This window comes from Pinus tabuliformis, chromosome 1_2 (genome assembly GCF_031772625.1).
Source record: "Pinus tabuliformis cultivar Carrire ecotype Pingquan chromosome 1_2, CPIR1, whole genome shotgun sequence".
Lineage (NCBI taxonomy): Eukaryota > Viridiplantae > Streptophyta > Pinopsida > Pinales > Pinaceae > Pinus > Pinus tabuliformis.
Genome location: NC_142298.1, coordinates 113,660,201 through 113,674,997, shown reverse-complemented (window position 1 = coordinate 113,674,997; position 14,797 = coordinate 113,660,201).

The window sequence follows — 14,797 nt, the reverse complement described above, 5'->3', positions numbered from 1 at the left end:
TATATGAATTTATAAAATGTAAATAATCATGTAATATAAAATATATATATATATATATATATATATATATATATATGTGGGTATTAATATAATATATAATATATTATATTTATTTATTTTCATGTTTTATTTATTTATTATTATATATTTTATTAACTGTACATTTTATTTTTTGAATCTTTTTATTAATTTCTTAACTTTTTAAATTAATTTTTATATATTTTATTAACTGTACCTTTTAGTTTTTGAATTATTTTTATTAATTTCGTCATTTTTTATTAAAAATATAAAATTAAAGTTTAATAATATATATGAAGTTTTTGAAGTTTTTGGTTCCTATTTTATTTTAGTTCTTGCAAATATTTTTTTATTACATATATCTCTAATGGAGGAGGTATTATATTTATTTATTATAGTTTAATTAATATTATATTTTAATATTTTTTATTATAATAGGTATTTATAAAATTATATTTTTAATAATTAATTAATATTATTAAATATTTTTTAAGTTAAGTTGTAAATTATTTTAATATTGTAGTGTTTGTAGAGGATTAATTTTGATTGTCTTTAATGTTTTGGATTGGCTTTTTTGAATATTACGTGTTTGTTTTTTTTTTTTTTAAGTTTTTAGACTTTTCCTTTATAACTTTATAGTATTTAATCTTTTTGGTTATATATGATTCTCTATTTGTATTTTGATGATGAACCACATTGGTTGGTTTGAAACGTTGACCTAAAATTTGCTAGTGTGATTAATCTAAAAGCACTATTTCTAAACATTATGAATTAGAGAAGCTCCAACTTAGAGAGGGTTAATTTTGTTAACATAGTGAAGTGTCCTGCATTTTATAATAGAAAAAATAAATAAATAAATAATATATATATATATATATATATATAAAATAATAAAATAAAATAAAAAATAATAAAAATAAAAAATAAATAAAAATAAAAAAATTAAGGTTGGAGCTAAAAATTTGATTGGGAAAAAAAAGGGTGGATTACATTAGAATTTTCTTTTTTTTAGGGGTATGTGCATTGTGAGTAGGACTACAAAAGAGATAGTGATGGTCATTGGCCATTTCTACACCTATTTTCTTGAAATGTATATTAGCACTTTTTGAATAACATGGTGATGCATAGTGATAGGGACTTAGATGGATGTGAAATTTTAATAGAATAGAATAATACCAAGAATTAAGATGCCTAGTTGGTATTTTAGCCGAATTTCAAAGTGTTTGGAGTAGAGATGATGAAACATGCAAAAGTCTACTATTTAGGGCCACTTTTGTGGAATGTTTTAGATCTATAGAAGAGGAAAAGTGACTCAAATAAACATTTTGGAAAAAAATATTTAATCACATTTTTACCTCTCAGAAATCCCACAACATTGTCTTAATGAAGATTCTATAGTTGTACTCAATTTTGGAGGTAACTATTTTGAATAAAAATTCCTAAAAGTTATGTTTGAAAAAAATGTAAAATGACTATTTAATTCTACTCAATTTTGGACATATTTACTTGGAATACAAATTCCTAAAAATTATATGGGGAAAGTAGCCCAATCATGTTTGCCATAAATTTTACGTGCAGCATCATATTCAACTTTGAATGATGTTGCATGCTCACCATTATAATTAATATATATTCTAAACAATATGTTATTTCAAGTGCCCGACGGATTTTTAGGCTACAAGCTGCTAAAATTGGCGTCTAAGTTAGAAAAGTGGAAAAAGGAAAATTGTTATTTTATACGAACATAATTTTTAACATAGAACACATAATGATACATGAGCATAGTTGTTAGAAATATTATTGATGAGATATTATACTTGTATTATGAGAATTTTTTTTATTATTTCATTAATTTTAGTCATGGATGGAAATGAAAAACGACCTCCATTCTGAATGTAATCGTGTAAGCAGAATGAAATGCAATCCTATCCTATGTTCAATGTACATTATTTATTTCCCACAAGTGTTCGATGAACCTCACCGATACTGTCGCTGGCATCGCCCTGTTCAGTTCATTAAAAATAAACCTAATTATTATTATATTTGAATGGAAGGGGACGATCGGAATCTGAAATAGAATCTTTACAGTTTGATTGGATTTTATTAAATATTTTTTAGGGATAGATAAAATAATTAAAAATCATTATTATGTTTGAATATAAGAGGATGTACGGAATATGAAATATTAATTTTCCACTTTGATTGGATTTTATTATTTTTTTTTTTGGTGATATATAAGATCATTTTTAATGTGCATTGTTTTTATAATTATTATTATGTTTTAATAGAAAGTTTTACCTTTTGGCATATTATGATTTAAATTATAATTTAAGATCATAATGATTATCATCGTAATAAATATGAAGCTTATTATAGTGGTTTGGAATGTTTTAAAATATATATATGATTTTTAAGTTAAAGAAAAGGTAAGGAGAAGTTAGAATTTTATAAGAGGATATCATGATTTTTTAAGTTGAAGAAAAGGGTAAGGAGAAGTTAGAATTTTATAAGAGGATATCACGATTATGATGTGATATTATAGTAAATGTGACAACATTTTGATGGGCCATAAATAAGTATGTAGAAGAAAATTTATACATTGTATGCAAGATGTTTGATGAATTTTCTCAAAGAAAAAAAATGAGAAAAATGTTTGAATTAAAAATTTGTAAGGTTGAAACATAGTGAATATCGCTGAATTTAATTATAAAAGCATCTGTTAAAACATATAGCTATATATTGGCATTATTGGGTGAAATTATGAAATTGTAGAGTGGATAATTAAAGAGATTGAGAAAATTTTGTGAAAATCCCTAATGAAATTTAAAGCTTAATTGGTTCAAAAATGTTAATTTGATGGGTACACACATTGAGTTAATGATTATATGCTAGAAAATGGTAAAAGAAGGATGTATTTTAGAAGTTAAGTCTATGAATTTCATGGTAAATGAATTTCTTTTGGAAAACTGCACAATATTGACAAAATTGGATATTTTTTTTAGAATTGAGTATTCTATACCCATGACATCAGTTATGATAAGCTCATAGTGGTAGTAGTAGACATGTGGATAAGCTGTGGGGCAATTTCTATAACAAGGATCCATTCGAGATGAAAATACATTATTAATAGTTTAACATTTCCCAACCTAAAATGAATGTGGATTTTCCATCATGACCAAGCTTACCATTGAATTTTCCAAAGATAAGGTATTTTGTTAAGGATCATGAAACTTCAATCCTAAAGTTGATCTATGTTTCGGTCCCGCTCTTCAACTTTAGCGAGCATGCTAAAAAACTAAACACCACTTCTTTATTGAGGAGTCCTAGGTCATTGTAATGATTGATCACTTCCATCATCAGCAGTTTAAGGAAGCCATTGAAATTGAGAAGCGGGCGAGAAATCTGAACAGGGACAATGGGTGGAAAATAAACAACAAGCGAGCAATCTGAATAGGGACAATGGTTAGAAAATAAACAACAATTGGATTCTTGCCCTTACTTTTTAAGTGAGTCCGTTATGGTCCCTCTTTCTTCCATTTTTTATTTTTTAAATTTATCATTTTTTCTTCTTGACATGTTGTTGGATCATGTCTCTTTTTTTCTAGATTTGTTCCTTCTTCCCCTTTCCCTCTTAGATTTGTTATCTCTCTCCACTCACCCCATTTTTTTTCTATTTACTAATTAGTGGTTAGTTGTTATTTTTTTTTTGTTAAGCTTGGTAGATCCTCCTTTTTCATTAATTATAGAAAAAATTTACACCACATAGATTTGGCTAGGTGGCCTCAACTTTCCTAATGGGAAACCGAGTCTGTTAGCCACCTATTCACATTGTATACCATCCAGTAGCAAAAAACCTTAAGTCTCTCTATCCAATCTATATAAGTCTCAGATTATTGTCCATACTCTAGAGATCTACGTACATTTATAATTACATAAAGAAATTTAAAAGCTATTCGCATATATAAAAAAAACATCAGAAAGTAGGCCTGCTAGTCATGTTGTGCAACACATGTTGATTCCACTGATGCTGGATCCTTGGCATTCGTACCTGACAACTTTGTCTGGACCAAGATACAGGGCAAGTGCCTCTCAATTCGACCATGTCGAATGTCCTGTTTGTGCAGTTGAAACTGCGCCTTTTGGATTTCCTGCTTCTAATTCAGCATGCCTTGGACAGTAAGAGCTATGCAAACCGAGATATGTTCCATCGTCTTTCCCAACAGGCTTTTCATAAACCAATAAAGGTAGAGGGTATGATTGAATTGAGTGATTCTGCCTCTTGTATTTCCAGGATTTAGGACGAGGACTCTCCAATCCACCAGTTATGTATTTGTCTCACTCTCCTCCTTCACTTATTCTTCCTAGTCTTCTAACAACTTTCATATTTCTTGATTGGTTCCCTCTCGGTAAGTGGTTTTCGCTTCACTAATTAACCTTTCGACAAACTGCCTACCTCTTCGGCCATCTGATAGTCCTGATTCCGTATCTTTCCTAGTCGCATGAGGCTTCTTGCTACGGCCTCAAGTTTTTGTAGGAGGTGCCATGGTCTCTCTGGCCCAATCCTGTACAATGTGACAAAATGCAGTCCAGTTACATTTCAATGTATTACAACAAGGTGCATGCACACAGGTGGTAGGATTGCATTGCTCCGACCCGCCAACATCATACCCTCCCTATCAATTGCAATGCCCTACCCTTCAAGGTTGCAGGAAGGTTCCCAAGGGAGGACAGGCCCAAGATCTGCACAAGAGGTTGCACTTCACCACATACGCCCCCTCTTAGCATAGTCCAACATGCTTTGTCTCCCCAGTCTCGGGTTCAGAGGTGCAGCTGCCTACAGGCTATTGACCTACCCTAGCTAGCATACCCTTTGCTATCCACCCAGTACATGAAAGGAGGACCCAACCCACACATCCACCCATCCCTGAGCCCCATGACGCTGCCATTGCTAGCCTGCCTTCCATAGCCAATTCCAATTCCCTTCTAGATTTCTCGCCCACAGTAATTCTCATCCTTCTCCCTCATTCCTGGGTTTCTACAAACCCCCCTTCGACTACACCTAGACATAATGTAGAGGTTACCTCACCAAGTGCAGGTGAACTGGCTGATGCTAATCCCATGGCCGAACCCCCCAATGTTTCCAGCGACACACCTACATGCTTTAACACTAAGCCCTTTGCATAGAGCCATCAAAATTCCCATACGGGAAAGGAGAATCTCAAAGTAGAGCAAAGTGGAAAGGGTGCCTATGAGGTGCCAAAGACAAAATCAGAAGCAGACATATGCCACTAGCCTACACCCCCAATGCTCTTTAATTTTATAGTCCTCCCCCATAATTCCTTCCCTCTCCCTCAAGCGAAACCGGAAGCAAGTCAACATTATGAGAGCAGAGAGATAATTGATAACATACCTGTAATCCTTCATGTGCAGTCGATCGAAGTGTTGTTGCTCGTAGCTACACGGAACCAACTCGCTGCTCTAGTCTTCTTTCCTACAATCGCTCTGATGATCACCAAATTTCTCTCCGGAGAAAATAAAAAACCCAACACATCCCTTCCTCCCACTGCCACCTTTCCCATAGGCAGTGATTGCCATCATGCAAGGGGCCACCACACCCATCACCTCAAGCATGTGGGGGGTGGTGGTTCTATACGTTGTCATACTCACCATTAACCTCGAGTTATAGTGGTAATATGTCGGCTCGCACCCCGATCGGGGCGGTTAGTTATTATTATTATCATAAGTATTAATGTTATTTTTTTTGTAATCTTAGTAGGACCACATCTTCATCATGTCCAACTTCTCACCCCAATCGGGGGATATCACAAGATTTGAACCCAAGACTTTCGGTTTGGTGAGACTTCATTTCCACGACCATTTCCAATTGAGGTACCCCAAGGGGATGTTATTTATTTTATTTTTTATTCCTTTATTTATTTTTATTCATTTTTCTTTTCTTATTTTATATTAATTTATTTATTGAGTTATATTTTTAATTTTTTATTCTATTTGTTTATTTATTTTTATTCTTATTACTATTTTATCTCAATGCATTTTAATAGGTAATTCTTATGATTATAATAGAATTAAATTAATTGGTATTGTTTTATATTAATCATCATTTTCTATAACTAATTTTATTCTTTCATTAATAATTATTTTATTCTTGTTGGTTTTCCTCGAAGCCAACAAGAATTTGTTGGTTAAGAAAGACCCTAAAGATCGAGTCTCAGGGATCCATCTACCTCTTATCCAAGGGACCACTTTGGAGATTGCAAGGATTCTTAGGAAGCATAATGTTCCCTCCACCTTTAGACCCCTTAACACCCTTTGTAATTCCCTCCGATCGGTAAAGGATCTGGTCGACCCTAAGGACATGAAAGGCGTCTATATGATTCCATGTTCCTATGGGAGCCCATACATTGGCAAGACTGGCTGCTCTATTAATCAGAGGATTAATGAGCACTCAACAGACCTAAAACATGAGAGGACCCGATCTTCCGCTCTTGCAGAGCATGCTGAGAAGACTAAACATCATGTTTGTATTGAGGAGGCCCATGTTATTGCTAAGGTTTCGTAGTTTCATCACTGGAAATTTAGGGAAGTCATTGAGATTGAAAAAATGCCGAGCAATCTCAATAGAGATGACGGCTGGAAAATCAGCAGTTGCTGGATCCCTGCCCTCTCTTCCTAGTTGGTTTTTCCCCCTCGTCTTCTGATTCGTTGTTGTTTCCCCTTTTTTTCATCTCTTTGATTTTTATGGTGGCCTGGTATCTTTCACCCCTTCTCAATTAATGATTTAAACTAATTATCGATTCATGGAATAAAAATCCTTTTTCTATCCCTTAATATTGATGAGTTCGGTTTTTAACTAACCGGTTAAATCAAACTATTTTCTTTCTCCTTAGTTCCTCTTTGGTTTTAGTCATTTTAGGGAAATTTCCCTCATATTCTTTTCCTTAAATTTATTAGATGGTCCCTTATATAACTAACTCAATGGGTTTAAAAAATTATCTATTATAGATGGTTATTAATCTAAAATTTATTAGAAAGTTTAAGTTTACATTAGATAGCTTTAAGTTTATATTTAATTAATAAGCTCTATTAATAAGTTATACAAACCATTAACAATAATAATAATAATAATATAATTTATAAAATAATAATTAATTTTATAATATTATTATTATAGTTATAGGAATATTAAGAGTAATAAGTCCATATTATTATTAATATTAATAATCCCTAGATCTATTAATAAATTACTATTAACATATTAACATAAATATAGTTAGCATTTTACCCGGATGCGGGTGATCCCTCCAGCTATCAATGAAAAACCACAACGGACAGACAGCTGGCCCCATGGATGGCAGGCCGGCGGACTGCAGGGTACAGGCCGTAGGTAGATTTAACAGGTTCAAGGTGAGCGAATTAACTCTGTTGCAGCCTCGGAGTTGGCTCGAATTCATTTCGAGCATGGCGACTATGATAGCTCTCTGGTTCCGGGCTTTGGATCAGCGCAATGCCATTAATGCTTCAGGGTTTTATAGGGCTATGTCGCCTCAGTTCTGGCGCATTGTCATTTGGGTTTGGCTGCTTGATCGGCACTGGAGACGCCCTGAGATTTTCAGAGCTCTCTCTGCTCCTGGTCAACTTCATTTCATTTGTCTTCATTGGTTCTCTGCCCTCGCAACCATGCTGCGTAGAAGAGGCATCCCTCGCAGGGGAAGTAATTCAGGAAATAGAGGAGGCCGTGCTCGTCCCGTGCCTCAGATTGTTGATCCTATTACATCTGCTCCGCCCTCATCTCCGACGTCGGAACCGGATAGGTCTCGTCCGAACAACTCATTTCAGACCTCCAGCTTCTCCTTCCAGAGTCAGCTCAATAGACCCATTGTGACAATCAATTTCACAGTTTTTGTTTCTGAAGAGGAGGGCAATTCTTCTAGCTCGGCTCCTTCTGATTACGCTCCTTCACAAGACGACAGCATCTTGCTCGGGGACCTATCAGGACGAGTTTATCATGTGGACCATAGGCAGGAAGTTGCCCCGGCTCCGGAACAGACTCAGCAACCGACTCCAGCTCAGGAAGACGTTTTAATTTGCCGGGAGGCACTCTTGCTCATACGTTTTGTTTTTTTGTTCTTATGGTTTTGAGTCGGAAGTTAGTGGTTGATGACTGGTCTACTCTTTCATATGATTATGCCGGAGGTTTTTTTGTACTGGCTGTCAATGCAGGCCAAGAAAATTGTAAGTATGCTAAATCTAGTCAGCAGGACTACATTGTAATTTTGACTGAAGGGCTAAATTGTAAAATCCCTGTTTTTCTGGCTGAGGACTGGCTTAGGCCTCCTCTGAGGACTTAACCTTACTGTACATATTTTTTTACTTTCTTAATATAATTAGCATTTACAGAGAAAAAATATATATATATAGTTAGCATTTTACTTGATTATTAATATTAATATTCGCTAGATTTATTTTTACTATTAACATAAATATAGTTAACATTTTACTTAAATAATAAACATGACTAACATTATAGTATCAAAATAAATATTCATAAAATTATTATTTTAGACATTAATAGCCTTTGGAACATTAAAAAAATATTATGATAATATGTATTAATACATTGAATAAATTTAGCTAATAATTAAATAATATTATTAAATACAATATTGGTCCATGTCCCTATCCCTTGGTCTAGTCTGGTTGGCTAGTCAAATTTAGTGGTTTCATGGTCAAATATAGCTGTTGGTCCCATCTAATTAACATGCAGCCATGATCTGATTCTTCAACTTGTCTTGAGGATGAACCAATATAGCGGTTGGTCCCATCTAATTAACATGCAGCCATGATCTGATTCTTCAACTTGTCCTAAGGATGAACCACACTTGAGCCATGATCTGATTCTTCAACTTGTCTTGAGGATGAACCAATATAGCGGTTGGTCCCATCTAATTAACATGCAGTCATGATCTGATTCTTCAACTTGTCCTGAGGATGAACCACACTTGAACCACACTCGTTGGTTCGAAAAATGTATCATAATGTGATTTACTCTGAAAAATCTTCTCAAAAAATAATTTTTTATTATTTTTTACTTTAATTTAATTTATTTAAACAATAATTTAGTTAGAGGAAGGCTTTCCTTATTAACATTATTAACAATATTTTATGAAACAATAATTTATTAAATCTCTTATTAGTAACAATGTTTTATTAAACTTAGTAGTGTTATCTTTAGTTCTTTAAAGTTATTTAAATATTTTATTATATTGATCAAATTTCTGATAATGAGTCACACTTAGTCGTTAAAAATGTATTGATTCAAGAATTTGAAATGTGATTTACTGGAAAAATCATCTTGAAAAATATTCCATCTCATCTTTATTTATTTTTACAAATTCCAATTATTAAAAATTTTATTTGACTCATTATTCATATTATTAAATGATTGCTAACTCTATGAAGGCATACATACTCTACCCCCTCTGGTTTTGAACCTGTGACCTATTAGGAGGAAACACATGCTCTTAACCATTAGACCCACTCAAACCATGTCAGCCTTTTAAAGTAAAGACACACACAAAGATTATATTTAAGATAAATGTTATTCATAGCCTTTTTTTCTTATTCATCTAGTCATATTCCACTCTTGAAGTCTTGAAGTATAACTTTTTATTTTAATGAGTCTGAAATTTGATAGCGTTTTGGCGAATCTCAATAGCTAGCATTCCTCTGTTCAATGTCCAATGATTTATTCCGAGCAAGTTTTTGATGAATCTCTCTAATACAGTCGCCGGCATCGCCCTGTTCCATATGTGTTGATTACATTCAAACCAAAATGAAATGCAAGCATTGATTTAGAATGTAATAGAAACCAGATTGAAATGCAATTATTTTTGTGGAAAGATCCTCTATAAATGGCATAAAGTGCCGCATAAAATCCAAAACGTGCGAGAATAAACTTATATGGGACGTTATTGCATTTTGAAAACAATTCGGATGTGAAAGTCCTGCATTCCCATTTTGAGAACAATTCGGAATGTGAAACGTATCCATCACCATTTCGAGCCGCGAGTGTGTGGGTAGGATTGCTTACTATGTGATGCCTAGAGGGTGCTGGGTGAATCCATTGGTGTAATTGGAAGTTTTTAAGCTATCATTTGAGACTTGTTGATGGACTTATTCTAGAGCATTGAAAGGTAAGTTAAGTGTGATAGATTGAGGGCTTGTGGAGTAGAGAAGGGATGCACTTCATTGGATTGTGTTAGTTGAGAGATATGATACAATATAGGTTGGAATTGTTATCAGAATTTGTTACATTGATCTAGATAGATTAATATTGACTATCAGACATAGTTGTATCAATTAGCTTTTGCCTTAGTGGAATCATAGTGTTAACTTGGGGTGATGTTTTTTTAGAAAGTGAGAGTAGTAGTGTCTATGAATGACTAGAATGTATGTAGCCAATTGGTGCTTTCATTAAAGATAAATGTTTTTTTATTATACATGTTTTTATGTTGTTTATTAAGTATTTTTATATGTTGAAATTTCTACTATAAATGGCTGCTCATTCATTGCAAGTTAATAGGAATTCATAATTGTATCATATGTTGGTCATATTTTTTTGGTATCAAAGTGGGTAGTTTATAAAAGATACAAGCAATGTTGAAAAAAATAGAAATCATAATGTGTATAGAGCAAGAATTTTAGTAACATGGCTAACATGGAGATGGGTATGTTATGATGTAATATCAGAGTGAAGGTTATAACACTTGTGTTTTAAAGACCATAAATAAACATCTAGAAGAAAAACTATAAATTGCATGCTATGAATTATAGAAGCATGAATGTTTAAAATATGTACCTACTTATTGGTATTATTGAGTTATTGAGTAAAACTATGAAATTGTAGAGTTGATAATGGAATAAATTGGGAAAACCTTCAATTTTTGAGTGAAATCTAGAACTTAATTTGGTTTTAAAATGTTATTTTGATGGGTACACACATTAAGGTAATCATTATATGCTTGAACACGGTAAAGGAAGATTGTACTTTAGGAGCTAGCTCTATGAACTTCATGGTGAATGGAATTTTTTGGAAAACTATGTAGTATTAGTAAAATTGGAAATATTTGAAAATTGAGTATTCCATATTAGTGATATTAGTTATGATGTGAAGGATACAAGTGGAAAATATCATAGTGGTAGGGGTAAACAAGTGGATAAATTGTGGGACAATTTCTGTAGGAAGGATCATTTTGAGATGAAAATACATTGTAAACCATTGAGTATTTCCCAACATGAAATGAATGTGGATTGTTCATCATGGCCAATCTTACAATTGGTTTTTTCAGAAAAAATGTATTTTGTTAAGGATCATTCAACTTAAATCCTAAAGTGGATCTATGTTTCCATCTCGCTTTTCAGCGTTATTTGAGCATGCTGAAAAAATTAAGCATCACCTCTTTATTGAGGAGTCTGAGGTCATTGCCAACATTGACCACTTCTATCATCAAATGTTTAGGGAAACCATCGAAATTTAGAAGCTGAAGAGCAATGTGAACAGGGACAATAGATGGAGACTAAGTAGTACCCTTACTTCTTAAATGACTTCGTTTTGGTCCATTTCTTACTTTTTTTTAATTTATCCTCTTTTTCTTTTTTTAAATTTTATATGTATCATTTATCTTTCTCTTTCTATTTGCCCTATTAAATGGAATATATAGTTTTATTTATATAAATTTATAAATTGAATTTATAATTTTATTTATATAAACTTATAAAATATAAAAAATATGTTTTAACAATATATATATATGACGAAGATTTTTTATTTTTTCTATTTCACATTAGCTATATATATGGTATTAATATAATATATTATATTTATTTTTCTATTTTCTTATTAAATAAAATATATAGTTTTATTTGTATAAATTTATAAATAGAATACATAAATTTATTTACATAAATTTATAAAATGTAAGTAATTGTATAATTTATTTTTGTATGTTTGGTGGGACTACATCATTATCATGTCCAATATATCATTTTAAAGAAGCAGGGAATTGAAGTTAAATCATCCAAGACAAGGTGAGAAAATCATCCAATCTTCATGTATAAATAGCAAGGATGCATCATGGTCCAGGTTGATGATGAACAACTAGCCGTTGGAAATTTGAAAATTATTAAATAATGTACATGGTTGAAAAATAGATGATAAGAGTAATAATAATAGTATTTACTCTTATCATCTATTTTTCAACCATGTAGATTATTTAATAATTTTTAACTAAATTAAATCTAATAAAAATATAAATAAATAAATTATTTATTATCAGTGGCTAGTTTTCAATGGCTAGTTTTTCATCAGCCGACCTTGGACCATGACACATCCTTGCTATTTATACATGAAGATTGGATGATTTTCTCACCTTGTCGTGAAGATGAGCCACATTAGTTGGTTCAAAACGTTGACCAAATCCAAATGATGTGATAAATCCAAAAGACATTCATCTACAATATGGATCACAAAAGTCTCATCTAACATAATAGTTATTTATATAATTACAGTTGTAATAATTAATTAATATTATTAAACATTTAATAAATATTTTTAAGTTATAAATTATTATAATATTGTAACGTTTGTAGAGGATTAATCTTTACTATCTCTAATTTTTTGGTTTGTTTTTTTGAATATTATGGGTTTGTGTGTTGGAGTTCTTACACTTTTCTTTTATAACTTTATAGTATTTAATTTTTTGGATAGATCAGATCCTCTATTTATATCATGATGATGAATCACATTGGTTGGTTTGAAATGTTGACCTAAAATTTGTTAGTGTGATTAATCAAGAAGAATTATTTCTAAGCATTATGAATCATAGAAACACCTGAAGAATTATTTCTAAACATTATGAATCAAAGAAACTCCAAAAAATTATTTCTAAAAATTATGAATCACAAAAGCTCCAATTTAGAGAAAGTTTATTTTGTTGACATGGTGACATGTATTTCTAAAAATTATGAATCACAGAAGCTTTGATTTAGAGAGGGTTTATTTTATTAACATAGTGATATGTCTTGCATTTTATACAAGAAACAAAATTAAGTTTGGAATTAAAAATTTGTGTTGGGGCAAAAAAAAAGTGGATCACATTAGAAAAATATAAATTATTAGGGATATGTACATTGTGACGATGACTACACAATTAGAAAAATATACATTATTATGGGCATGGTCATTGGTCATTTGTATACTAATTTTCCTGAAATGCATATTAATACTTTATGAATAACATGGTGACATATAGTGGTAGAGACTCGAATGGATGTGAAATGTTAATAGGATGGAATAATACCAAGAATTAAGATGGATAATTGGTATTTTATTGGAATTTCAAAGTATCTGTGGTGGAGATGCTGAAACATGTCGAGAAATATGTCCATTAATTGGGACCATTTTTGTCTTATTTTTTTTAGATCTATAGAGGAAGAAAAAAGACTTAAGCGAGTAATTTGGAAAAATAGCTACTCAATTTTGGAGATAGCTATTGGATAAAAATCCTTGGAAAAGTGTAAAATGATTCGGTAGTTTTACTCAATTTTGGAGATAGCCAGTTTGGATAAAAATCCTTAAAAATTATGTACGGAAAAGTATAAAATAAGGAAGGTGGACCAATCAGTTCTATTCCATTTTGGAGATAGCCAGTTTGAATAAAAACCCTTAAACATTATGTAGGGAAAAGTGTAAAATAAGGAAACTGGACCAATCAAGTTTGCCGTAGATTTTAGCTCTAGGGTCATATTACAACTTTGAACGATGTTGCATGTTCACCATCATAATTAATATATATTCTAAACAAATATTTTTTTCCTGGTCCCGGGTGAGTTTCCTCTGCAGGTAGCTAAAGTTGGTTTCTAAGTTTAATTACACCAATGAGAAAAGTGACAAAAAAAGGAAAATTGTTAATTTCATACCACCATAACTTTTAACTTAGAACTCATAATGGTGGATGAGCGTAGTTGTTGGAAATATTATTAATAAGATATTATACTTGTATTATGCATTTTTTCTATTATTTTAACAATTTTCTTCATGGGAAAACGACTTATATTTCAATTAATAAAAATTTACATTATGGATAATTTTTAACAACAATGGTTTAATGCACATTTATAAATTTACAGGTGTAGAAAATATATATTAAATTCAATATAAGGACTAGAAATATGGAAGATACACCGGGAGCTTATAGCCCAGAAGAGGAAGTCAAAGATTTAGATATCAATTTGAATAATGGAAAAATAGAATCCTATGGGAATATAATTAAAATGCAGCTGGTAAATTTGGTTGGAAAATTCTAGTTTGAGAATGGAAGTGAATATTTATAAGAAGGATTGAAATCTTGTTAAGATCCCAAGAAGAACAAAATCAAATCAATACTTAACTACTAAAGGGTTAAATATTTTGTAGGGCAAATCAACAAGGAATCTAATAAAAGAAATGAAGAACGGCATAACGCTCATGATAGAAGGATGATCACATAGGAAGGAAAACAACAATTGGATTTTTGTTCTTATTTTCTAAGTGAGTTTGTTTTGGTCTTTCTTTCTTCTTCTTTTTTAAATTTATCATTTTTTCTTCTTAATAGGTTGTTGGATCCCATTTCTTTTTTCCTAGATTTGTTCCTTTTCTTTTTTCTTTTCTTCTAAGTTTTGTTATCTTTCTCCACTCCCACTTTTTTTCCCTATTTATTAA